The 25,191-nt window shown below is 36.9% G+C and overlaps 1 long non-coding RNA gene across 2 annotated transcripts; it reads left to right on the forward strand.

The window, feature by feature from the left end:
* The first annotated feature begins 1,202 nt into the window (after nucleotides 1-1,202).
* Nucleotides 1,203-15,564, forward strand: LOC125121273 (uncharacterized). Of its 2 annotated transcripts, XR_007133423.1 has the most exons (6): nucleotides 1,203-1,299; nucleotides 7,914-7,958; nucleotides 8,391-8,457; nucleotides 9,528-9,680; nucleotides 12,670-12,794; nucleotides 15,528-15,564. It is a non-coding gene; the product is annotated as an uncharacterized LOC125121273 (long non-coding RNA). The 2 variants fall into 2 exon arrangements; XR_007133422.1 differs by lacking the exon at nucleotides 9,528-9,680.
* The last annotated feature ends 9,627 nt before the right edge of the window (nucleotides 15,565-25,191 follow it).

Here is a 25,191-nt window from a genome sequence, read left to right on the forward strand (position 1 = left end):
ATAGTATAACCTATGAATCAAAATAATGACCAGTAATTATGTAAGGAGAGAGTCAACCTTCTATTTACCATAGGAGATAAGAGGACATTTTATAATTTATATTAAATGTACAACCAGGAATTTCTTAGAATGTAACTTCTTTTAGTGTAATCTCCACTATTGTTGATAGCACAATGTGTAGCCACAACTGAGGTTTCAGAAAAACTATATTCTGAAGGCTTCTTTCATAGCATGGGAAAAGAAAGTCTGGGGTCACCCACCTTGAGTTGCTTGGGAATCAGTCTGGATCTAAGAAAGAACTTGAAAAAACCTAGTTTTTAATGATAGCTTTACCAGTCAGGTATGTTAAATGTAAAATGCATGCAATGACTTAGAGTCCTTTGTTTTTGTTTTTTCCAAAACTTTTTTCAGAAAAATAGAAGAAAGCATGTTGAGTATTCAAAACAAACATTACAGGAATCAACAAAGTTAACCTAATGTAACCAACATTAGAAACAAATTTCCTTCACCTTATAAAACATAATACTGTGATGTTGACAGTTGGCTTCACTTTTATTCCTCCTAAACACTATCTAATAAATAAATTAGCAATAGCATTGATGGAATAGACACAATTCAGCCAATAACACTAAACTCATGGTTCCTCAGTGAAATTGGAAAGACAGAAATTGTAAAGAAAAAAATCACAGCATGAGTTAAGTGCTTGGGAGATAAGTACAAACTATTTCGGGGAGATGGGTGAAAAATCAGCCAACTCGTTGCATGTCTGATTGACGGGATTCTCCCTGCATCAACAAGGTGCTATTCTCTCCTGAGTGGTTCATTTAGAATTAATTAATAAAACAATTTTGACAGTGTTTTTACTCTAGTGTGGAAGCCAGAATCTAACAGCATTCTCTAGCCTTATTTGCTTTAGTGATATCATTCTAATCCATAGCAAAAGAAAACCCTCCTGGCTTCCTTTAACTGGTAGTTCTCTCTGCTGTCTGAAGCACTCAGAGCACTCCAACTCTTTGACCATGTTTTACATAATCGTCACCTGAGACAAGGATGTTATCAGGTGAATGTGTCATCATGGTGACACTACACAACGGGAACTGAAAGTACTCTGTCCTTCAGTGAACCAGATATGCAGAGGCAAACAGATGCCAGTAATTATAAAAACTGAAGAACTGCACCCAGGCCAAACCTAAGCAAAGAGAGCAGTTGAGCATATAGGATCCCAGAGTAAGGCTGCAGGGCAGCCCAGGACATGGTCTTTAGTGAATTCTACACATTGCCCAATCTTCAGACCCTAAGGTAAGAGACGTACTGTAGGAAGGCAAGTGGATGGACCAGCCTAGCTACATTTACCCATTCTTATTACTTCTCTTTTTAGTCTCTTCCTCTGGTTTACCTTCTAACTCATACCCAGACTAATCCAGTCACCCTTAAATGAAAAAACATTATAATTTATATGGTATATAGAATATATATGGGATATAATTATAATTTTTTTCAATATAATCTCAGTTATATCACTTATATTCTTAAAGCAAGCTGAGAAATAACAGCATTGTCATATGTGCAAAATTTGGCTTTTTGTAACTTATTAGTCTTACTCTCTCTAGTGAAAGTTGTGAATGCCCAACTCAGAAAGGGATTGGATCCTGCAGGACTAATTATAGGAGAAAATACATGATACTGAGCAGTAACACATGATTATAAAAGGGAATGGTATAACAGAGATTTCCCTTTCCTCTTGCAAATGTAATTTTTTCAGATTTTCCTAATTGAGAAGTGGTGTATTTGTCTCTGATTTGCTGGAAGGGAACAAATATTAATATGGCAACAGATGCCAAATAGCATAGATTGAAAGGCTCTGACATGAGTTGATATAATGTAGATCTTATTTTTATGATGTAATTGTGAATTATGTACTTTATGCTTTGGTAATTAGAGAGCTGAACAGATGGAGAAGGTTTAGCTTAAAGTGATGTGTCCATTAAAATAAACCTGCACTGCCAAGAGTCTATTCATGTTCATGAGTATAGCAAATTTGTTCTATTAAAATATGATTGGAAGATAAGGACTTATTGTCATTGTGTTGGAGTCATCCATCTAATGAAGGGAGAGAAAGTTATCTGTAAATGTCAAATCCACCTATTATCCTGTTTTGCTCTGCAGAGGATCTTAACTGGACATTTTGGCTGCTGTGAAAAAGTAATGTTTGGCATCTCTTTCTCTCATTATTTAGACATTATCACAGAAGAAAATCAAACTAGCCACTAAATAAAAATAGCAATTTTAACTATCATTTTAAATGCATAACTTTTAGTTTATTGTTGAAAGGACAGATGGCAACTAATTTTTTTCAATGTGAATATTGTATTTTTCTATTTTCACTAGACATGTTTGCTCTTATCCCCACATATTTTTCCCAAGCTTTTTTCAATGCATCTAGGGCTTCTTTTCTGCTCAGCTTTAATCTGTTCAGAGGCAGAAGAAAATGAAATAGTCCAGATTTCTCATGTGCTCCATCTGGAGATAATGCTACATCTAAAGCACCAAGATGTAGAGTATAGCGGTACATCCTCCCATATATTGTTGGTGGGGATATAAACTGCTGTGCTTTTCTGGGAAGATATTTGGTACTACAATACCCTGTAGTTGTCTTAAACAATTCATTACTAGAATTTCCAACCTTGAGAATCTATCATATGGAAATAACCACAAACACACAGACAAATACACAAAGATCCAAACATAACTAAAAAAATGCAAACAGCTTTATACAAAAATTATTATTTCAATCAACATGTAAAAGCTAATAATAGGAATTAGACTAAATATACTACAGAGGAGATGGCTAAGAAAATTATAGCATAGTCGCATAAAAAACTGCTGGGTAGAAATTTAAATTATATATGTGAAGAATACTTTAAAATAGTAAAATAGTTATATTATAATGTGGAATAGAAAAATAAGACATCTAAGATACTGATAAATAAGGATAGCTAATTATCACTGAATGTTTTTTATATACAAGGTATTTTCTAAGCACTTTATAAATGAAATACTATAAAATATTTGTATAACCCACTGAGGTAAGTAGTAGTAGAACTGAAAGGAGATGGAATTAAAACCCAAGTACTCTGATTACAAAGAACTTGCTTTTAGTTTGTATTCTATGGAATGTCCTCAATGAATAACAACTATTTAATGTCTACAAATAGCAAATGCTGAGATGGTGTGGAGAAAAAGGAACCCTTCTTCTACACTGTTGGTGGAAATGTAAATTGGTGCAACCACTATGGAGAAGAGTTTGGATGTTTCTTAGAAAAATGAAATATTCAACTGCCATATGATCTAGCAATTTCACTCATGGGCATATATCTGCAGAAAATTCTAATTCAAAAAGATACATGTACCCTCGTGTTCACTGCAGCACTATTTATAATAGCCAAGACATATAAGGAACCTAAATGTCCATTGAGAGAGGAATGTATAAAGAAGACTGGTAGGTGTATATGTATATGTATATAAACACATATGTATATGTGTGTGTATGTATATATATACACACACACACACAATGTAATATTATCCAACCATAAAAAAGAATGAAATAATGCCATCTGCAGCAACATGGATGGACCTAGAGATTATCCTACTGAGTGAAATAAGTCAGACAAAGACAAGTGTCATAGGATATCACTTATATGTGGAATCTAATAAAAATGATACAAAAGAACTTATTTAAAAAACAGAAACAAACTCAAAGATTTCAAAATCAATCCTATGGCTGGTGAAACCATCAGCAAGGGAAGGATTGGGAGGATGGGAATAACATATACACACTGCTGTATAAAATAGATGATTAATGAGAACCTCCTGTATAGCACAGAAAAAAAATACTCAATAGTTTGGAATAACCTATATGGGAAAAAGAATGGATATATGTATATGTATGACTGATTAACTTTGCTGTACACCTGAAACTGATACAACCTTGTAAGTCAACTATACTCCAGTAAAAAATAAGAATAAAAACAATACTAAAGACACACACATGCATACAAACTGTAGCAGTGAAGAAAACGTTTTGCAGTTTTTCCAATCATAAGGTACAGTCTATTTCCTCACCTTGAGTGGCACCATTTCTTGCTTTGAAAATAAAATGCAGTGGAAATGATTCTATGTAGCTTTCAAGGTGAGTCCTTAACAGGCCTTGCAGTTTCCACTTACACATTCTATCAGGGCTGCCTTGAGATGGCCACACAAGGAAGCTGGTCTACCCTACTGAAGGATGAGAGACTGAGCTGAGGAGAACAGAGGTTTTTTCTAGCCCACAGCCAGCAACAAGGGCCAGCCATGTAAGTAAGACCATCTTGAACCTTCCATCTCAGCCAACTCAACAACTGAATGCAGTTCACATGAAATGTTAATAGAAAATACCAAAGCAATCTGTTGAATCATAACAAAAAAATAATTCATTGTTTCAATCTAAGTTTTAAGGTTGTTTATTATATGGAAATAGGTAACTGATATAGCTAAAATACTATGAAATGTTTCTAAAGCAATTATGGAAATATGTACCATATTTTTCTTTTTTTTGTATGAAAATAATGAATTCTCAATATAAAAAAAGTTTAATTTCCTTAGACTCTGGAATCTGACATTAACATTCTTTTGGATTAGACTAGAGAGTTTTCTCAGATTCGCCAGATGAAAGTGGAAGTCTTTCTAAAAGACCCAACACTCATGAGACATGGTTAGTATGTCATTTCATGGTCATTGAAAATAAATTTTCCTGGGTTGGGCACAGAATGATCAGATGTTTGTCAATTAAATATTGAGATGAGGAACCTGCAGTCTGGGGCACAAAAAAGTGCCATGAATATTTCTTCCCATCAGCAGTAGGAAGAGTTGAGTTAACTCTGAGGATAAACACTAAACTGGGGGCCATTTAACATTGGACTATGTCTCTCATATACTGCCTCTTTAACTTTATTGTTGGTGCCAGGCCTTTCATTAAAAAGAATCTTTAGTTCAATTAGTACCTGCATAGGCTGTGAAAATTCTGCCTCCCTTATTGAGTCATAAGATAATATGAAATTATGATCAAGGTGGGACAAGGCAACTGTCATCAATCAAATAAGTCAGTATTTTATTAGAGAATTATGATGAGGATTAAAATGCCAAACTCAAAGTCAATTTCTAGCCAAGTGATACTTGTTACTATTGATCACTTCCTTTTCTCAGAGAACTCCCTCAGCCTCCATAAACATTTCTCATGACTCTTTTCTCCTGACTCTCTGGCCTATGTTTCTCATTATCTATCAAGTTTTTCTTCTTGACGTGCTCAACCCAGAATTTTAGTCTCTACTCTTCTCACTCTATACACTCTCTCTGAGTTATTTAATCCACTTCTGTGATTTTAATTACCAGTAACTCCCCAACTTGCATATTTAGCAAAGAACAATACCCAACTCTCCACCAGTTGTCTTCATCTGAAACCTTCCCAAGTACCACAGTGTTGTCATAGCAAATAAAATTTATTCTTTCTCCAGATATTCTTCTCCTCCACTATTTCCATCCAGCTTTTTTTCCTTTTTACTAGAACATCCAATCAAATTATATTGATTTGCACTCAATATTTCTGAGAACAGTATCAAGTCCATTCCCAGTAGCATGGCACACATGGGGTTCAAGGCCTGACCTCTGCGTCCCTCTCCAGCTATTTATCCTGTTACACTCTGAGCTGTAGTTATAGCCAATGAATTTCAGACTGAAATATGCCCTCGTGCATTGATTGGTATGTATAGTACACCCCACACAGAATATGCTTTCTTTCTGCCTTCCCCATTCAAAACTCAGTCCAGAAGGGACTTGTTTGAAGAGGCTTCTCTGGCCTGTCTTCTCTACAGCTGTGTGGATGGATTCTCCTTCCACACTGCATCATGCATAGCTCTACCACTGCATTTTTTTCTTTCTTTTTCTTTTCTGGCCACACCCATGGCCCATGGAAGTTCCCAGGTCAGGGATCAAATCTGAGCTGGAGCTGCAACCTATGCTACAGCTGTTGCAATGCCAGATTGTTTAAGCCCTGCAGGCCAGGGATCAAACTAGCACCTCCACAGAGACAAGGCAGATCATTAACCCACTGTGCCATAGCCAGAACTTCCTCTATCATTGCATTTTATCATACTGCTTGGAATCAACTCTTTTCTTTTCTGTCTTGCCTGACTCACCTGTTTCCTGAGGGCAGGGACTATGGATTTTATCTAAAACTCTATTACCTAATATAATGCTTGGTGCCTGGTAGCTGCACAAGGCATTGTTTGTGGAATGACAATGTGATATAGCTGATCCACAGGACAGGGACCACTCTGGAAGGCTGCACGGCCAGGTATTTTCTCAGTGTGAGTGTACAAGGTGTGTTGGAAAAATCGCAAACAGTTTGAATATAATACTGAATGAGTCATGATGCTCAAGTATGGGTCTGGACATATTTCATTATCAGTTAAGTCATCAGCCTGTATTCAATCTAGGGTGCTTTGCCAAATAACCACATGAGTATGATTTTGTTGGTCACATTCCCAGATATAAAAAAGGGATTGGCACAGCATTATAAGTCAACTACACTTTAACAAAAAAATAAAGAAAGGGGATCCTACCTTAGCCACTGGTCATAGGGTCAAACATCTTACTCCTTGCAACTTGTAATTACCATGGTAATACATTACTACCACTTCCCCAAAATGCTTATAGCTAAACATTAACAGAACCATCTCTCCTCTAGGCTCCAGCACTAGTCACTCAAATATGACAGAATTTGCTGATCTCCACTTTCCCTTAGATCCCAAGAGATCCCCTCTTAAATCTCAGGTTTACACTCTGAGCATTCCACAGGGATTATTTACCCAGCCTTCATTTGAATAAGTGAAAAAAAATCTTCACATAAAAATGCTTCTTCAAGGCACACTAAGCCCTTTTATATATGACATTTTCCTGTTCGAACTTTAAGAAACTTTCCCTTCTGCCACAGTTGGGGCAAAAACCATTTAAACTACTAAGTTTCTTTTCTTTTTTCTTTCCACTATGTAGACCACACCATGGCCACATATACTAACCAAAATGAGAGTGTATATGTTCAAAGGCTGCATCGACCTTCAAGATTTAGCTCTGTTCTTTCTACCAAAGTTATTTACTTCAATTAAAACATCAAGCCATCAGTCCACACTGCCTGGACAGCAAGACTTGCAAAGCACCAAAAAAGGTGGTAGAGGCTATGAACACAAGTAAATAAGACACATAGTCCTGATGGAGCTTAGAATGTTCTTAAGGTAAAGAACATATGAAATATATAGTAAATAACAAGGTTAAAGAGGATATGATAAATTGCTTGAGAGTTTATGGGTCAGGTCTTCACCCATGACACTTTTAATTTAATCCACATCACCATTCAATGAGGTAAAGTACTAGTAAACTAGAATTATGGGACAGGAAATCAGGGATCATAGGTGAGAGGCAACCTTCCCAACCCCACACGGCCAGTATAAATTATAGTTGGAAGTCAGGCTTGCGCTATGATTTAATCACTGTTATATTTTTTTCCTCCTGGAGCCAGAGGAATTTGGAAGAAGATGCAGTTGCTGTGGATTGGAGTGCTCAGGCAAATCATCACAGAGGAGGTGAAATAAAATCCAGGTCTTAAAGGATTGCCAGAATTTAGAGAAATGGAAAGGACATGTATGAATATTTAGGGAAGCAATTGTTTTTAATAGCACCCTTTTGTAAAACAAAGGATCGAGATGAAGCTAAAGATTCCTTGGCAATCCAGTGAGCCCTAAGAAGCTCCTTTTTCAAAATGATAATATTAATTCAACCTGTAGCTCAACTAACTTGCTTGTATATTCTTCTCTCTACAGTAACATCAGTGTCACCGGCAGATCTGGAGGCCAGAAACAGAAGGGGTATTTGCAACTTTACTCTGCAGTGATAACTCCTGTTTGCTCTCTAAGCCTATCATTTTGATCTCCCCCACTAACACTGAACAGGATTGAAAATGAATGTGTCAGATAGCCACTGCTTGCAGTTTATGCAATATAAAAATGAAAACTTGAAATAACACCAGCTGAAGAGACCAACCATTAAATAAATACAGATACTTCTTTCCTGATCAACAAGCATATCATTGAATTGTGAGAAGTCTTAACTAATGTGAGTCAAATGTTGACTGATTGGGAAAACCTAATATTTAGCCTATGAAGCTTTTACCCATCACTGGAAGGGCTGAAAGAGTCATGGCAGTATTTGAGCTACAACTTTGTTTGCTTGGTGAAATGAGTTCAGTGGCAATGTCTGGGTATACCTTGGCAGTGAATGTGAATTTCCTCCCCAAACAGGTTGTGGCCAAACAAACTCTACTACAAATATCTGATCTCGCGGGTAGCAGGAGAGAAAGAACATCAGGTAACCAAACAGTCCAAGACCTACGCTAGCCTAGGCCTTTGTCTCACAAGGATCTGAAATTCCCTTAGTAAGGAGCTTCTCTTAAATGTGTCTTTCTTTAAAAATTTTCCCCTATTTTCTAATTTTCACTTCAGTGAGTAATTTCAATTAGTGGTTTTTCTTTTTTAATTTTATTGGACTATGGTTGACTTAGAATGTTGTTAATTTCAGGTGCACAACATAGTGAACATATATATATACACACATATATATCCAATTCTTTTCAGATTCTTTTCCCCTATAGCGTATTACGCAGTATTGAGTAGATTTCCCTGTGCTATTTAGTAGATCCTTGTTATTTATCTATTTTATATGAAGTAGTATGTATATGTTTACCACAACCTCCTAATTTATCTTTCCCTTCTGAGGTCGCCCCTTTGGTAATCACAAAGTTTGGTTTCAAAATCTTTGAGTCTGTTCACTTTGTGAACAAGTTAGTTTTTAGACCAACGAAAATGGGTATCCTTTATTCCCCCTTCAGGGAAATAAGAAATCAAAACCCTAAACCATATTTTTCAGTATCGATGCAGGTTACTCTCAAACTCTGCCTTTATCAGCAACTTCTACTACAGCATCCTAAGATTTCTGGTATTTTTCCATGCAGAGCCGCCAAAGTATCTGTTATCTCAAGTGTCTATATTGACTCAATTCATGGCATTAGTTCACAAAGTTTTTTCCAATAAGAGTACCTCCTGCTTTGCTCTCTGCTCAGTTTTTGAGGTCAAATAGGCAAATATAAGCATCCATCTTTTGTCAAAGCACTTCATAGGTAACCCCTTGTGAACATGAGCATAAAACACAGAAGTGATTTAAATGAGATCACCTATGTTGAACATTTACCATCATGCTTAGTGCATAGATCCTACTCACAAAGTGTGGAGGCTTCCTAGGACTTCTTGGAGAAATAACACATCTGACCCTGACAGTGAATGCAAGGTTACATTTGTATCCCCATGTAGCCTACACTTGCCAATCTCATAATCTACTAATCGCCTACTGAAAATATTACAAATTTCTGTCTCTCTCTACAGAGGCTTTCCTTCCAGAGGCACAGACTTGGTGATTGGGATTTAACCACTCAAATTTCCTTAAGGAACAGAGATACTTCAAATTCAATTTAGAAAATATATTTACTTTAAAGGAAGTTTAGAATCTATGGGCTAATCTCCATTTGAATCTGCAAGGTATTCAAGTTTATATGTTGACAATTCATTGTAATGGGTGCTTAAAGGGCTAACTAGGCTCATTTTGGTCTATTAAGCTTCCCTTTTATGGGTATTTCCCAATACAGGGTGGTAAACCAACAACTGAATATAGGTCTCTAAAAAACACAAGGTGATGAGCACAGAAGATGCAAGTCAAGTTTCATTTATACTCAAATCTCTGCTGTGCACAGACTTTCATTTTTATCTCACTTTTCCCTCCAACCTCTGAATTTCACTGAGAGTGTATGTGTGTGATGTTTGGGTAAATGATTGGAGAACTTTACTGGATCTTTCTGTCTGAGGCATTTACTCAGTGTACATGGAGATGAATGTAGAAGAGGTGAAATGTATCTGTTTTCAGGAAGCATCTCAAAGGGGGATAAAATGTGGTGGGAAGGGAGTGATATGTATATCAACAGTCTATCACTTGAATGAAGAATGTACGCTTGCTATATATTTTCCCCTGTTGATTGGCAACCACTCATTCTGGTTTGGCTCCAGTGAAATGCTTGCTCTATGCTGTAGGCTAAACAACACAACTTCTCGAGCCTGACTTCTCATCTGTGCAATGGGGTTAATACCTTGTAGGGTTATGGTGAGAATGAAGTGACAGACCATACATGGAAACATTTGGAAGTTTCTTGCTGCATATGAAGTACTCAATCAATATTGGCCTCAACCTTTCTGAAGTTCAAAAGCAAATTTTGTGAGAGTAGTCCATTCTCCTGAAGGAGACCAAAAGGCATATATCAAATTCCACTTTTTCCACTGTTATGTCAGCACCCTAGTAAATGTGCTGTGTCTGTGCAAAGAGAATGAATTGAAACGGTTCATGCAAATTCTATTGAGATTAAAAAAAAAAATCAAAACTGCAGGCAGGATACACAAAGAAGATGATTTCCTTTAGATCTGAAGCCTGATTTTCTTTCAACATTCTCTGATTTCTTTCAAGCCCTGGGCGCACAGGCATATGCTTATGTTTTGCCAGCTTGGAAGCATAATTGGTTTCTTTGGTGACTTGGCATCCTTCTTTTCTTTAATTTCTCCTTTATTTTCAGCTCATAGAAGAGCTACATTCTTCTTTCAAGTGAGGGGTGCTTGATATACACTCCCTAGCTGTGATCTGGGCTCAGGAGTTCGGATTTGCCTTTTTCTACCCATGGATAGAATGTGTTCTTTTCGTGATACATGAATTTGAGATTGCAGAACTTTTGATCTGGTTTCTTTATGACTTTATTGGGCAGTGGGTGAAAGGATGGTTAAGTGAAGTCTGGGGGAATGGGAACCCCCCTCTCTAATTCTATGAAATACCTGATTTAGAATATGTCCCTCTGTCTTTCAGGAGAATGCTGCTGTAATTATAGATTGATTTGCTAAAGGCTTTCTTTAAAATGCACAAAAGTGAATTGAGAATCTCATTTTTAAAATAATAGTGAAGTCAGTACATAGTATTATATACTTTGCTGATTTACTTATTGGAAGGATTTGGCAAGATTTTTTTTTTCTTTTGTCTTTTTGTCTTTTTAGGGCTGTACCCATGGCATAGGTTCCCAGGCTAGGGGTCTAATCAGAGCTGTTACTGTCAGCCTACGCCACAGCCATAGCAACACCAGAACCAAGCCATATCTGCGACCTACACCACAGCTCATGGCAATACCAGATCCTTAACCTACTGAGCGAGGCCAGGGATGGAACCCACAACCTCATGGTTCCTAGTCAGGTTCATTTCCACTGTGCTAAGATGGGAACTCCAGAGTTATTATTTTAAATCACTGAGTTTTGGAGTGGTTTCTTATGGAGAAATAGCTAACCAATTCAGTGCTGATCTGATTGGGAGTTTGTAAGTTTATACCCTCAATTTCAGAGTCGTAGCCTGTTAAAACCTATCCTAATCAACTTCCTCACTAAACCAAAATCAAAAACGAACACTAAAGACAGGATTCAAAGAACCAAATTTTGAAAAAATTATCCCTTTATTCCCCATCTGAGGCCCTTCCCATTTTTATACTCTTTCTATCAGGTAGAATTTATTACAGCTATTGTAAAGCAGCAGATTAGAAGTAGTCTCCATTTCCAGGCATAGAAAAACCATGCTAAATGGATTCACCAGAAGTAATAGTTTAACACATTTCTTAGTGCTGAGCATGTATATGCAATCTTTGTTCTGTTTTTTTGGTGAGTGTCCAGATACATGACATGTATTTTATTCTTCTATAGGGACCTTATGAATGGATTTGAAATATGATTGCCAACTAAGCTTAGCAGACCTTATAAAAGAAAAGCATTGTGGGACATATCCATCAACTTAACACTCCTATCCTTCTTAAATCATAGAAATTCAAGAACTAGTATATATTAGCTTGTTCTTTCTGTACATCAATTACCTTAGACCCTATATGCTGTAGCTCCATCAAAAGCATTAAATAGTTCCCAGTGGCAAATTCCTGGTTATCTTTAGCTCAAGCTGTTAAGTAAGTTTCCACCGTCTTTATAGCTCTAGATTTTATTGTATTTTTAAAATGACTTGGTTTCAGCTGTTAAAGCCTAAGAGTTGACTTAAAGAGAAAATACTTGCCAGCATGTGAGTACAGAATTTGACTCTTCAGCTTCACCAAGGCCAGCGGGTTTGGGGTATTCCTGTTATATTGGAGAGTTTCCAAAGGACATTTGCTTGGGTTTCTGACATTAATGTTTTACATATATATTTCTAATAAATGGATGGCCCTCATCTTGCTAGGTCCTTGACCTATCTCAGCTTTCTCCTTCTGGAGGACTTTATACTTCACAAGCAAACTTTTTGTCCCTTTTAATTTTGCTATTTACTAGATTGTATGATAGGGTGAAAGTACATCCTTAGCTCCTCTGGTAGCCAAGGCCTTCTTCACAATGTCCTTTCTTCTCTGGGCTTTTTAATATGATCAGAATAACATTCCTACCTCATCTGTTTTTGTTTTTGTTTTTCTTGCAGGATGTGATTCCTCCCTCCCTGTTTCCTGCACTTCTCTCAACAATATGAACCCTGCCTTCTGCCTTTTGGAGAAGTAGTTACTCTTTTAGAAGCAGTCAAGGAAGGAGAGACACAATTAAACTCAGGTACAATTTTGATATCTACAAGGTCATGCCTGGAATATTAAATTTATTATATATATACTGATTTCACCATCAACATAACAAAGCAAAAAGATTGACCATATAAAAGTTACTTAAAAATCTGTAACCTTTTTCTTACAATGCCATTTCCATTAGGTAAGGGATTTTGAATTGCTCCAATATTGAAAAATAAGCCAATCAGTTAGCTTAATGATTCCCCTGTCTGAATTTAAAATTTTTTATTTGTACTGCAATTTGTCATTTCTTTCATTTGGTTATTTTGGGAAAGTCTCTGTCCTACATTGATACAGCTTTTCTTTCAGGTGATATGTTTTGTTATATTTTCCAAATATAATTTTTTTACCTATTTAAAGTCTTAATAAGACTTTTAGTGTGGCTAAACTCTCCTTTCCTCTTCTGCACATGTGTCTTATTTTCTTAGAGCAATGGTTTACAAACTTAAAAACCCTTGAACTCACCATCCAAATATATTGGTATTTATCCTTAGAAATATAGCTCATATCTATAAATGAATACATCCTAAACTTTATAAAATATTATAAAAATGAGAATTGAATTTCAAGATGTTAAAAGTAGCTATGTTTTCTGATATATTCTTCCTGAATATCATGTGCATACCTCTTTGGATATGCTGGCTTGGAGATGTTACACTGTCTGTATATTATCTGGTGAAACATTTTAATACCATCCATTTCTGAAATGGTGATAGGTAAAAAGCTGGAAAATAAAGTTATCTTTAAACTCTAGATTTACTATGTGCATGTAAAATTAAAATAGCTTTTCCTGTGTTAGAAGAAAGATACCTTTTTTTTGTCATAATAAAGTACAAGAATTTCATGTATTCACCAAAAGTTATTAGTTGCTTTTTTTTTTAGTTGACAACTTTTTGAAGTTATTGAAGCCAAACAAATTTTTACCAAAAGGGAGCAGAGCTCCATGGATTATTTGCATGAGCTCTGACTTGAAAGAGATCAGCAACTACAGCATATGAGCATCTGAGGATAACTGGAAACAAAATAGACTTAAAGATATTATAGATGCAACAAATGTTATTATTTTCACAAACATGTATAGGAAGAAAAATGGGGGTACTCAGTATTTTAATACCATTATATATACATACATACATATACATATAAATATATATATATATACACACACTTAACTATTTTTAAAAGTCACACTAGATATATTTGATACATTTTAATAAATTTTCCAAGCTGGGAATGTCTTTAAAATCTGTATATTTTGCTCTGTAGATCTCTGATTTTAGATTTAGTCTTCTAAGAATCACCTATAACAGTCATAGTGTATATATATATATATATATTAAATTTGGTGTAATACCCAGGATCCCAAGGTGAATATTTGAAGATGAATCTGGGATTCATCTTTAAGAAAAATGCATAACTTGTTCCCTCTGATTCCAAAGGAAAGGGAATGTGAATGAAACTTTATTTAAAGGTTCCTTTTAGAGATGTGAGTAAAACGTGTTTTTTTCAGAAGTGATCTATGATATTCCTTTTCTGATGGTATATGTTCTTTTCTGTATGTTAATACACACACACACACATTATGTGTGCATCACCCCATCGTTATCACATCACAGAGCTATACTTTTGTAATAATTTAGATAGCACATAAGTAACATCTGTCAAATGAACCTGACTACTGAATAAATTACTTTGGATATTATTTTTATTTTCGACTAGCAGCAAAACAAAAGGGAGAGATGGAAATGACTGAATGATTTATTTTTGGTTTGTACTACTAGATATATTTCCTTAATTCTATCCTTTCTTCAGCCTTCTGTTGCTGTCATGCTTGTTTTTTCCCACCTTATTGTGTACGTGACTAGATTGGAAGCACCTGTATTAGAGTAGAATCTACCAGGGGCTTCAGAGAAACATGCCTGGCTCAAGTTCCAGGTCAGCCAATTACTCTGACATTGTCTAATCTTTTCATGATCCACTCACACCCATTTTTGTGTGTGTGTTTTAATAATATAATTCACAAACCTGGAAAAATTCACTTAAGTATGAGGAAGATAATGAAAATGATCTAGACATCTATCTCTCAGATATAGCCACTGAAAATATCTTCGTGAATATACTATCTGATTATTTTTAGATATATAAATTACACACAAACAAAAATAAGATAATATTTTACACACTATTTTGTAACTATTTACTTTGACAATGCATTGTGGCCATGTGACATGTGCATATGCTTTTATTTTAATTGATGACTACCTCACAGTTTATTGTATGGATGACCTCTTTTCCTGATTTTAATTTTTGGCATTTCAAAGTAAACGGTAGAGAAAATCTATTTGCAGAGTTCTGCTGTAAATGTAATTGAAGAGGTATATATTCTACATACATGCAATTTGTATATAGAAAGTAAGTTCAATCTATCAGTTTCTTCTACTTTTAAAAATGAGAATTGGAAAGAGTATGGGGTTTTAAAAGAAAGAAGACAGTGATAAAGGTGTATAGCAATATGGAAGAGAATAAAGCAAACATAAGATACTTGCTTTTATTCCTTGCTTCTCCATGAATTCTCGCTATATCTGCTCATTCCTGAAAGATAGAGAAGCTTAAGTTATAGACCCAGAGAGTAAACGTGATGCATCATCTATTGCATATTTTCCTTCTCATACCCTAGTCTATTATGGGATTCCAAAAACTTATCCATCAAATTCCTTTCCAGGGAGAAATAATTCTTGGTGAAGACCAGAAGAAAGAAAGAAAGAGAATATGGAAGCAGGAGAGAAAAGGAATTGAGTTCGTTACTTTCACTTTTATGTTAATTAAGCCAAAATTATATCATTATTCCAAAGTATATTTCATTGCATATTTGTGTGATGTGGGTCTCATTTCCATTACTGCATATAATCTTTTATTCATGTTAATGTTTACTATGACACATGTATTCTCTATTCTGACTATATTGTTAGGAGAACCATTTTACTTGCAGATATTTTCAAAATTTCTCACGTTGTAACAAGTCAAGTAAGAGACGTCAAACTCCTTGCAAAAGTCCTGGCACATAGCCTTCAGAGATGTTTATGGAAGCAGATACTCAATCTTTCAGTCAGCGGCCACCACAGTCTCAGCCCCTTCATTTTTAGTTTAGAAAACACAATTTAGGGAGCATAAACTGCTTGTTAGCTTGTTTTCCTGCTGAATGGATCACTAGCCTGGGATCTACCCTTATAGAAGGGAATGCCTTTAAGTTCTCATGTACTTTAACAGCTATAACATTTGCAGAAGCTTCTGAATCAATCTTCCATCTTTCTGGTTTATTGTCATTTAAGAACAGATGTGAATTCCTTTTCTGTGTGAAATTTCACGGCTGGACTGAGCAATACTTCTCTCTGGGCCTACAATTCCTCACTCTGTTGGATTAGGTTGAATTCTATTGTTGGGACTGTGGTTTATCCCGGCAAGAAAATTTTATTTGCCAAATTCTGGCTACCTTTAGGTATAGAGAGGAGCTCTCATGAATAATAAGATTTAGCTTGCATCAACATTTAATGAAAACTTCACCATATTTCCTCCTGGAGCCCCTCCCTATGACTCGTGAAATAACAGTATAGCATTCTCTCCTTGTTTTTGTCTCTGCTAATCTTTCTTATTCTAATCATGCACTGCTGTCAAAATTGTGGGCTCACAGTGATAAGTGCTCATGAAGTACAGAGATGGTCAGACTCTCCCTGCTTAAGTGATCTTTTGCTGCAGGGTATAAGCATTTGCCTGTGTTTTAGTTCTCTGCATTCTTTTTAAACAAAGAATGATTGAATTACTATATTCTCTGCTTCTATTTACTAATCTCATGTAGCTGTAGCTGCTTATATTTCTAACCTAGTGAACTTAATTTTTATAGCAGGATATATATATATGTATGACATTGGAGCTAATATGACTAAATATGATTTATCTGTCTCTAATCTATTTATGTATTATTTATCTAGTTTAAAAAGTATAAAGAGCCTGCAAATATATGTTTATATATTTGATTTCTATATTCTAGTAAATGGAGGTCAGATAAAATTTCTCAGGTTCGTGTTTTTTTTTTTCTAGTTAGATTGAATGACTCATAAATGCCTTCAATTTAAAATGGAAAAGCCACTTTGAATCATTTGCTATATATGCGATAATAGCTTGATCCTTTTCATTTTATTTGGGGAAATAAACAAGCATATAAACATACATATGCAAAAGACAGAGATGTACATACTTAGCTTTTCCAGTCTGGCATTTAAAAAGGCAGATCTGGAGTTCCCATCGTGGCTCACTGGTTAATGAATCTGACTTTAAGGTTGCGGGTTTGATCCCTGGCCTTGCTCAGTGGGTTAAGGATCTGGCATTGCTGTGAGCTGTGGTGTATGTCGCAGACGTGGCTTGGATCCTGAGTTGCTGTGGCTCTGGCAAAGGCTGGCAGCTACAGCTCCAATTAGACCCCTAGCCTGGGAATCTCCACATGCTGCAGGTGTGGCCCCATAAAATACAAAAAGACAAAAAAAAAAGAGATCTACTCAAGAATAAATAAATATTACTTTCTTATTTCATGTATTGAAGGGGACCATGGGATTCACTGCTAGACAGCACAGTTTGAGAAGCATAGACATAAAATGAAATGCCTTATGAGGAAGTTAGATTATGAGAGAAGGCCCAACATGTATTATTGAAGAATATGGTATAATATGTCTTAATAAAGAAAAAAAAATCTCAAAAAGGTAGGCATGGCAGGCCCCTTTAAATATTTGAGAGGTTAACATGCAGAAGTGAGCTTTCCCTTTAATGAACAAAATGTGTCATGAACAACAGAGATTTAATGTCTTAGATGGCAGAACTAATTTAAAGTATGTGGAATTCCGAGGGGTGCCCTAATGAATAGCATCCTCCTTACCCACTCAAGTTCTGAAGTTTTTGAGAACAACAAAGGAGTGTCAGATAAAGATCAAAGTGTTGTACTTACTAATGATTGCATTCAACTGGAAGAACCCTCTTAGTGTGACACCCTCTTCCCCCAGAATTAGGTAGATTCCTGTCTCAGCCAGCAATGCACAGGGAGGCTATCCTACAAGGGTGGCACTCCCACAGGAAGGAGGGATGTGTATTCCCATGTGTTCTGAGTGTTCACTTCAAAAAAGAGGAATGTCAGTGCTGAGGCAACCATGCCCTCTAGTCATCTCCTTTATGTATCCATCAGAGAAGCCATCTGCTTCTTTGGATAAAGAGTGAGTAAACAGGGCAGAGAGGGTCCAGGGAAATACCCCTTTATGTAGAAGTCAGAAATGAGCAAAACACACCCCTCTGAAGAACAAGCAAAGTCTTTATATTGATTAGTATTTCTCAAGTTCCGCATACTACTTTTCGAGTGTATTGAAGATTTCCATTCATTCAATGATAATTGTTTAGTGCCTGCCAGTTCTCAGACCATGGGCTAAATGCTGGGAACATAATGGTACAGGAAAATCCTTTCCCTCTTGGAACTTAAAGTGCAAGAAAATGCAAGATCTGGGTAGATAATCATTTGGTGGGGATGTGGTAGAAGAGTGACTCTTTATTTTGGCTGCACTTTGAAATAACCTGGAGAACTATTTCAAAAATTGATGGTTAGGCCTCACTCAACTCTGATTCTGATTTAGTTGATCTGAAGTTTAGTCTGGGCATGATGATTTTCAAAAGTCCCAGGTAATTCTAATGTGCAAACAGGGCTGAAAATCGTTGCAGGTAAGGGAATTGAAGGGTAGGATTGTAGATAAAACCAACACTTATGCACATCTTGATAATGCTGATGTTCCCAGTGCGGGCACGAATTATAGGTACTCAAATTAATTAATTGACAAACTGGCAAGTCAATGATTCTCAACCCTTTCTTGTGACCTGAAAGTCTTTATTTTGCTCTTTCATGTTTGACTTCTAGACAAGTACTAACATATCTGAAATATTCTCTCCTTCATTCATAAATTTTCTATTTCATTGCTCTTTGAATCTTCATTTTCTGGGAAGATTTCAAACTTGACTGCTTTGTGACTATTAGTGTTTAGTAATCTAAAATAATTCCAAATTGATTTTATGTAGAAGATATTGAATTATTCAGATTAGTCATCATAGAATTATATATGGAATATTTCTTAAGTAAAAATTCTATTTACTCAGCATGATCCTATTTGCTGATCATGTTGCAGGTTGCTGGAGCATCTAGAACTGTTCCAAATTTCATCTTCCAGAAAGATGTCAAAGAATTCATAATTAAATATAAAATCTCGCATGGCAAAATTTTATGTGACCTACAAATGCAAATGAATTAAGGTGATAAATATTTATTGAAAGCTTCCTATGAACTAATTACTGTTTGAGGCATATATGATACACAGTGAATAAGACAGGCATGGTGTCTATTCTCAAGGATCTTACATTATAGAAAGTGTAAATTATATTCAATGAATAATCAGAAAAATCAAAAAAGATAATTTCTAATATGAAAATGTAAGGACAATAAAATAAGATGATAGGGATAACTCAATGATAGACCAATTTAGATAGAGTTGGTCAGAAAGAGATTCTATGTTGAGAAAACATTGGAGCGGAGACTGAAAATATAGACATCAGTTTCTGGGAAATAGTGTTACAGATAGAGAGAACAAGGAAATGGGAAATGCTTAATGCAGCTGAGACATGAAGAAGGCTAATGTTTGCAACTTGGTGAAGGGGCAAACGAACCTGTTTCTCTTGGGAATCATAAAGTGGACTAATGAATTAGAAAGATGACCCATATTTCTGACAATGTGGAATACTTAGAAACCCTGCATAAAAATACAAGCATCCTTTCAAATTTAGAGCTAAGGTCATAATAAAGCAAAGGAAAATCCCAGAGGCCAGAAATGAACAGGGAGTTGGAAATCAGAAATGTAAATGAAAGATGATGCTTTTGTCTCCCTGTAAAGGGAGAAAGGGAGATGAGATGGAGAGGGTGAGTAACTATAGAGCTTGCGTTTTATTTATTTATTTATTTATTTATTTATTTATTTATTTATTTATTTTTTTGCCATTTCTTGGGCCGCTCCCACGGCATATGGAGGTTCCCAGGCTAGGGGTCTAATCGGAGCTGTAGCCACCAGCCTACGCCAGAGCCACAGCAACGCGGGATCCGAGCCGAGTCTGCAACCTACACCACAGCTCACTGCAACGCCGGATCGTTAACCCACTGAGCAAGGGCAGGGACTGAACCCGCAACCTCATGGTTCCTAGTCGGACTCGTTAACCACTGCGCCACAAACTCCAGAGCTTGTGTTTTAATGGCACCAATAGTCCTAGGAGACAAGGCAAACTTCTAGCCCACCTTGGTATGGAGTTATAATGGATTACCCAAGGAGGGTTCTACCCCCAATAAAAGGGTGGACCAGTAAAAAAAAAAATCTGCCTGCTGATGAAGACAACTAGGAGTCAATCTTGGCCTTGGGGTTAAGTAAAGGCTCTGAGAATTTATAAACATAAGTCTGCCTCCAGGAAGGCCCATGGAACATGTTTTTACTTTAGTATGATCTGGGAAAGCATATATAGAAAATTAAATTGAAATATCATAGATTATGTGTCTCGGATAGAAAAGGCAGAAGAATAGGTTAAAGGATAAGGGAGAGGTACCTGGAAGGTTGCAAATATACCATTAATGTTTTATTACTTGAGTGGAGTGGTACTGAGTAGGAATCTATTAACTTTTAATTGTATGTCTTCATTTAAAATCATTTTTTAAATGTTGATATAAAACTCTTAAAATAATGGCAAATGGTAAACTTTATAGGAAAAAAATCAATTGCTTACCTAATATTTGATTGATGGATTTTCTTTGTGTGAAATCCTCTACTATGAAGACAATTCCAACGATCTACTACCAAGTATAATTTACTCCTAGTTATCAAGGTGCAAATATTAATATAATGGGTTATCTATTCAAGGAAACTTTCAATTCTTCCCAACTCAACACCACACAGCTTCTTTCCCATTTCCCTGATTCTCCTGTTTGTGGCCACTAATATCAACATCATCATCACCACCACTACCACCATCATCACCATCACCATCATCATCCCTAAAGTATAAATCTTATATTAGATTACAAGCTTCTAGAGGGCAGGATCCACATCATCTTCATCTCTGTATTTGCATACAGTAGACATCATCACCATTAATCAGCCTTAACAGAAATTAAGTTGTAATGAGCATTAGGAATATTAAAAAAAAAGATGAACAAAACAGCCTAGGAAATCTAATAATGTCGTTGGATAGGGAGGGCATGAAGCAGAGTGGAATAATGGCATCTTAACAGCTGGCATGGATTTCCCTTGGAAAGGACCTGTCTTTGTGGAGGGGCATGATGACATTTTTGCAACAGAAAGTTAGAGAAATATTCACAAGCCAAATAACAAAAGTGATGGCTTAGGTACTCTGCATGAGAAACTGAGAGGAAAAAGTTTGTTCTGTTGTGAAAAGGAAGTGGAGAAAAGAGTGACAGAGAGAGAGGAATCTGACAGATGGTGTGAGGCTAGGGGCATGACCTAGTCAGTAAGAAGTCTCTGGAGGTGAGATGACTAAAGGAGCAGGGATCTCCCACATTCAATTTGCAGCTGTTTGTGTTACCATGATGTGGATCCCTTCTCCATTATTCTCAATTTGTCAGTAATAACTACTGCATTATGAATGCTTTCATTGAGGAAGAGAGACTCTGTGGAAACTGAGAAGGGGCTGAATTTTATATATTGGTGTACCCTAAACAGAACAAAGACAGAACTCTGGGGCATTAAGATCTATAACCTGAAATATTTCAAAAGGAGTAAAAACCTATAGTCAGAGGTGACCATATGAAATGTAACCCCTGAAGGACTTTGAGGAAATCCTGAAGACGGCTTTGAGTTTCCACTAGGTGTTAAATGGAGTTTAAAATTGATGCTATTTAGCTCTAAAACTGCCAAGAGACCCTTGTTAACATCTGGGATCCATTTTCAAAAGGTAAATAGCAATATAAGGTGGAAAACATTAAGAACAAAATGAATGGTATTCAGTGTTAAAGCAAAAAAGAGGTGGGAAATACTGAAATCTGTGAGAGTCAGGAACAGAATTCTGGAATAGATGCTGGATCTCCAAGGAAGAATAAGATGGAGGAGAAGAAGGGAAAGCAGTGAGGAAAGGGAAGCAAAGGGATTGACCGAGTACAGGCATGCAAATGGGAAGGCTGGCCACCTGACAGCTAATATGTGCTCAAGAAAAGCAATCAAACTTTAACAGTAGTCCAAGCAAAACATAAATTACTAAAAGAATTGTGCAATACACACCCAATCTAAGTATGAATGGTGTTAGGAGTTTCTGGGTTTTTTGGATTGACTATGGCTTCTGTCATTATTATGTGTAACTTTCTATGAGTTATAAGTAGCCAGCTAGCACAAACAAATGTTGCCAGGCATGGGAAATCTATGCGTGAGTGTTGTGTGTGTGCGCGCGCGCGTGTGTGTATGTGTGTATATTGTGTATATTCTATACTTTGCTAAATACATATGTTAGTACAATGAATGCTTGTGGTGTATGGAAATTCCCAACAGTGTTGTTTCTTTTATATGGTATCAGTTGGTGTCAGAGGCTTCCTGGTGGTTGGATGGTGAAGCTTTTTGGTATTGTTAGTCTATAGACAAGGAGTGTTAATTTGAGGAGATTCAGTCAATCACATATTTTGGAACATATAGCTTATTTTCTTGGAATTATCTTACAGGAGTAAAGGTGTCTAGGGATGGATAAAAAGCATTCTGGTGTTCCAATGTGCTACTCTTTAGTGGCACTGTTTGTCAGAGTAGCTGATGCTTTGCTTTGTAACAGTGGATGTGTTTGGAAGGACTGACATGACGCCTGAATTTCACATTGCTTCTAAGGCCACAGGTAGCAGAGCCCCATCCTGGAAGTCTAAGAGCCAGGTGGCCCAGGTAAGGTGAGCAACAGGTAGAGGCACCCAGGGAAGACTGAATAACAAAAGGACAGATGCAGCACCACTGAGCACACTTTAGGAGTCCCCTCCTGCAAGAATAGTAAGACTACTTAGCATTTATATGAAACTTTTCGGTCATTAATTACTTAATCCACATGTCTCCCCTGTGAGGAGAGTATTTTTAGTTCTTTTTTGCTTCCAGATGAGGAACCAAAGACATAGTGAGGTTAAGTAACTTGCCTAAAGCTGAACATCTTGTCAATAAATAGCAGAGGTGTGGTGGGGAACACAGAGTTTCTAAATTCTTATTTATATTTGTACGACTGGATCACTTTATTGTACAGCAGAAATTACCACAACCTTATAAATTATATTTCAATAAAACTTAAAAAAATTCTTATTTTGTCTGCTTAGTCTATAAATGCCACTTAATCTTTGGAGAAAGATGGTCAAATTCATCATCGGATAGATGAGACACTTCACTACAGTAAATAGTACATTTCTCTTAATGACACTTGCTTGGGGAGATTTTTCTGTTTCAGGAGTGGGTTTTTTTTGCCCACTCTGAAATAATGAATCAAACAGAACATCTACTGCAGCAGGGAACTTGGGGTTTGTGAGCTGGTGTCCAGGAACTGCTAGTGTGTCCCATATGCCCAGGGTCTGAACCCAGCAGTTTTTAGGCACAGGGTTTTCAGTGCTGAACGTTGTAAAGGGAGTAAGAAGACGATGAATGGAGAAGGGAAAAGAAGGCAGAAATTCCCGTCATGGCGCAGTGATTAACGAATCTGACTAGGAACCATGAGGTTGCGGGTTCAGTCCCTGCCCTTTCTCAGTGGGTTAACGATCCGGCGTTGCAGTGAGCTGTGGTGTAGGTTGCAGACGTGGCTCGGATCCCGCATTGCTGTGGCTCTGGCGTAGGCCAGTGGCTACAGCTCCGATTAGACCCCTAGCCTGGGAACCTCCATATGCCCAAAGAAATAGCAAAAAGACCAAAAAAAAAAAAAAAGGCAAAGAATGAAGGCCACTTCTTATCCAGCCGCATGGACAGAGTTGCACAGACTCTGTGGTTTGAAGCATGGGGACCAACAATTGATAGAGGGATTCTTTTTTTTTTGAGAGTTAATTTTTATTTGGGGTGAAATTAGGACTTAAGCCTGGGAAACAGCATCTCAGGTAACCCCAAGAAACTGCTCCTGATGTGGGGATTCTTGAGAGTTTGTGAAACGGGAGCACAAAGGTTACTATGTCCAGGACTAGCTGACCAGATATGATTCAGAGACAGAAGAGGGGTTTTCTACCTGTTGTGCAAAGACTGAAAATACTGGAACAGTTGGACAAAGCATCCTTGGCACAGACTTTGATCACAGCACCATCAGCAGGGGTGATGACAATGCTCCTCTAAGCTGCTTTAAAGACAGTGATGCCAAGGAGAGGGAGCGAGAGCAGTAGGGAAAAAAGCAGGCAGAGTTCTTTAGTGACCCTGGTTGATGGACTCATTTGTGAGGCAACCTTCTGAAGATTTCCAGAAAAACCTGGCAGGCATTTTGGGGGTGTGTAAGTTGATCACTCAGTCACTGCATATGTAACCATGACCTTACATTTCTGGGAAAAGTCTAGTAAGAGCAGGGGCTATCGGAGTTTGTCACTGCAATAGATCCTCTTCCCTTTTGCTGCACTTCTTACCTTCCTCCTGTCCCAGTAAGTTAATTGTTATTTTTTTAAATATTGAAAATGAACAGTAATTCCATATACTGGGTCTCTCACAATTGTATCTGAGAAGGCTGAAAAACATCCGAAGAGACTTCCTAGGTTAAAATTTTACTACGGTGTAGTCCAGTAGGAAGAACAGGGTTTTGGATTATTGGATTCAAATATCAAGTCTTTTGTTTGGAGCCATAAGCTTAGATAAGTCATTTAACTCAATTAGTTTCAATTTCCTTAACTATTGAATGGGAACACAATGCTATCCTCCTGTTCTACATGTTCTGCTGGCCAACACCATAGCTCACAGCACTAATGGATCCTTAACCCACTGAGCAAGGCCAGGGATGGAACCCTCATCCTCATGGATATTCCTTGGGTTCATTGCCACTGATCCACAATGGTAACTCCTAAAGGTATTCTAATTGCAGAAGCTAAAGTCTTTTTTTTTTTCTCTTTTTTCTTTATAGGGCTGCACATGTGGCATGTGGACATTCTCAGGCTAGGGGGTCTAATCAGAACCACAGCTAATGGCCTATGCCACAGCCACAGAAAGGTGGGATCTGAGCTGCGTCTGAAACCTATACCGCAGCTTGCAGCAATGCTGAATCCTTAATCCATGGAGAGAGGCCTGAGATTAAACCGGAATCCTCACAGATACCAGTTGGGTTCATAACCCACTGAGCTACTT

The sequence above is a fragment of the Phacochoerus africanus genome, chromosome 2 (assembly GCF_016906955.1).
Source record: "Phacochoerus africanus isolate WHEZ1 chromosome 2, ROS_Pafr_v1, whole genome shotgun sequence".
In the NCBI taxonomy this organism is placed as follows: Eukaryota; Metazoa; Chordata; class Mammalia; order Artiodactyla; family Suidae; genus Phacochoerus; species Phacochoerus africanus.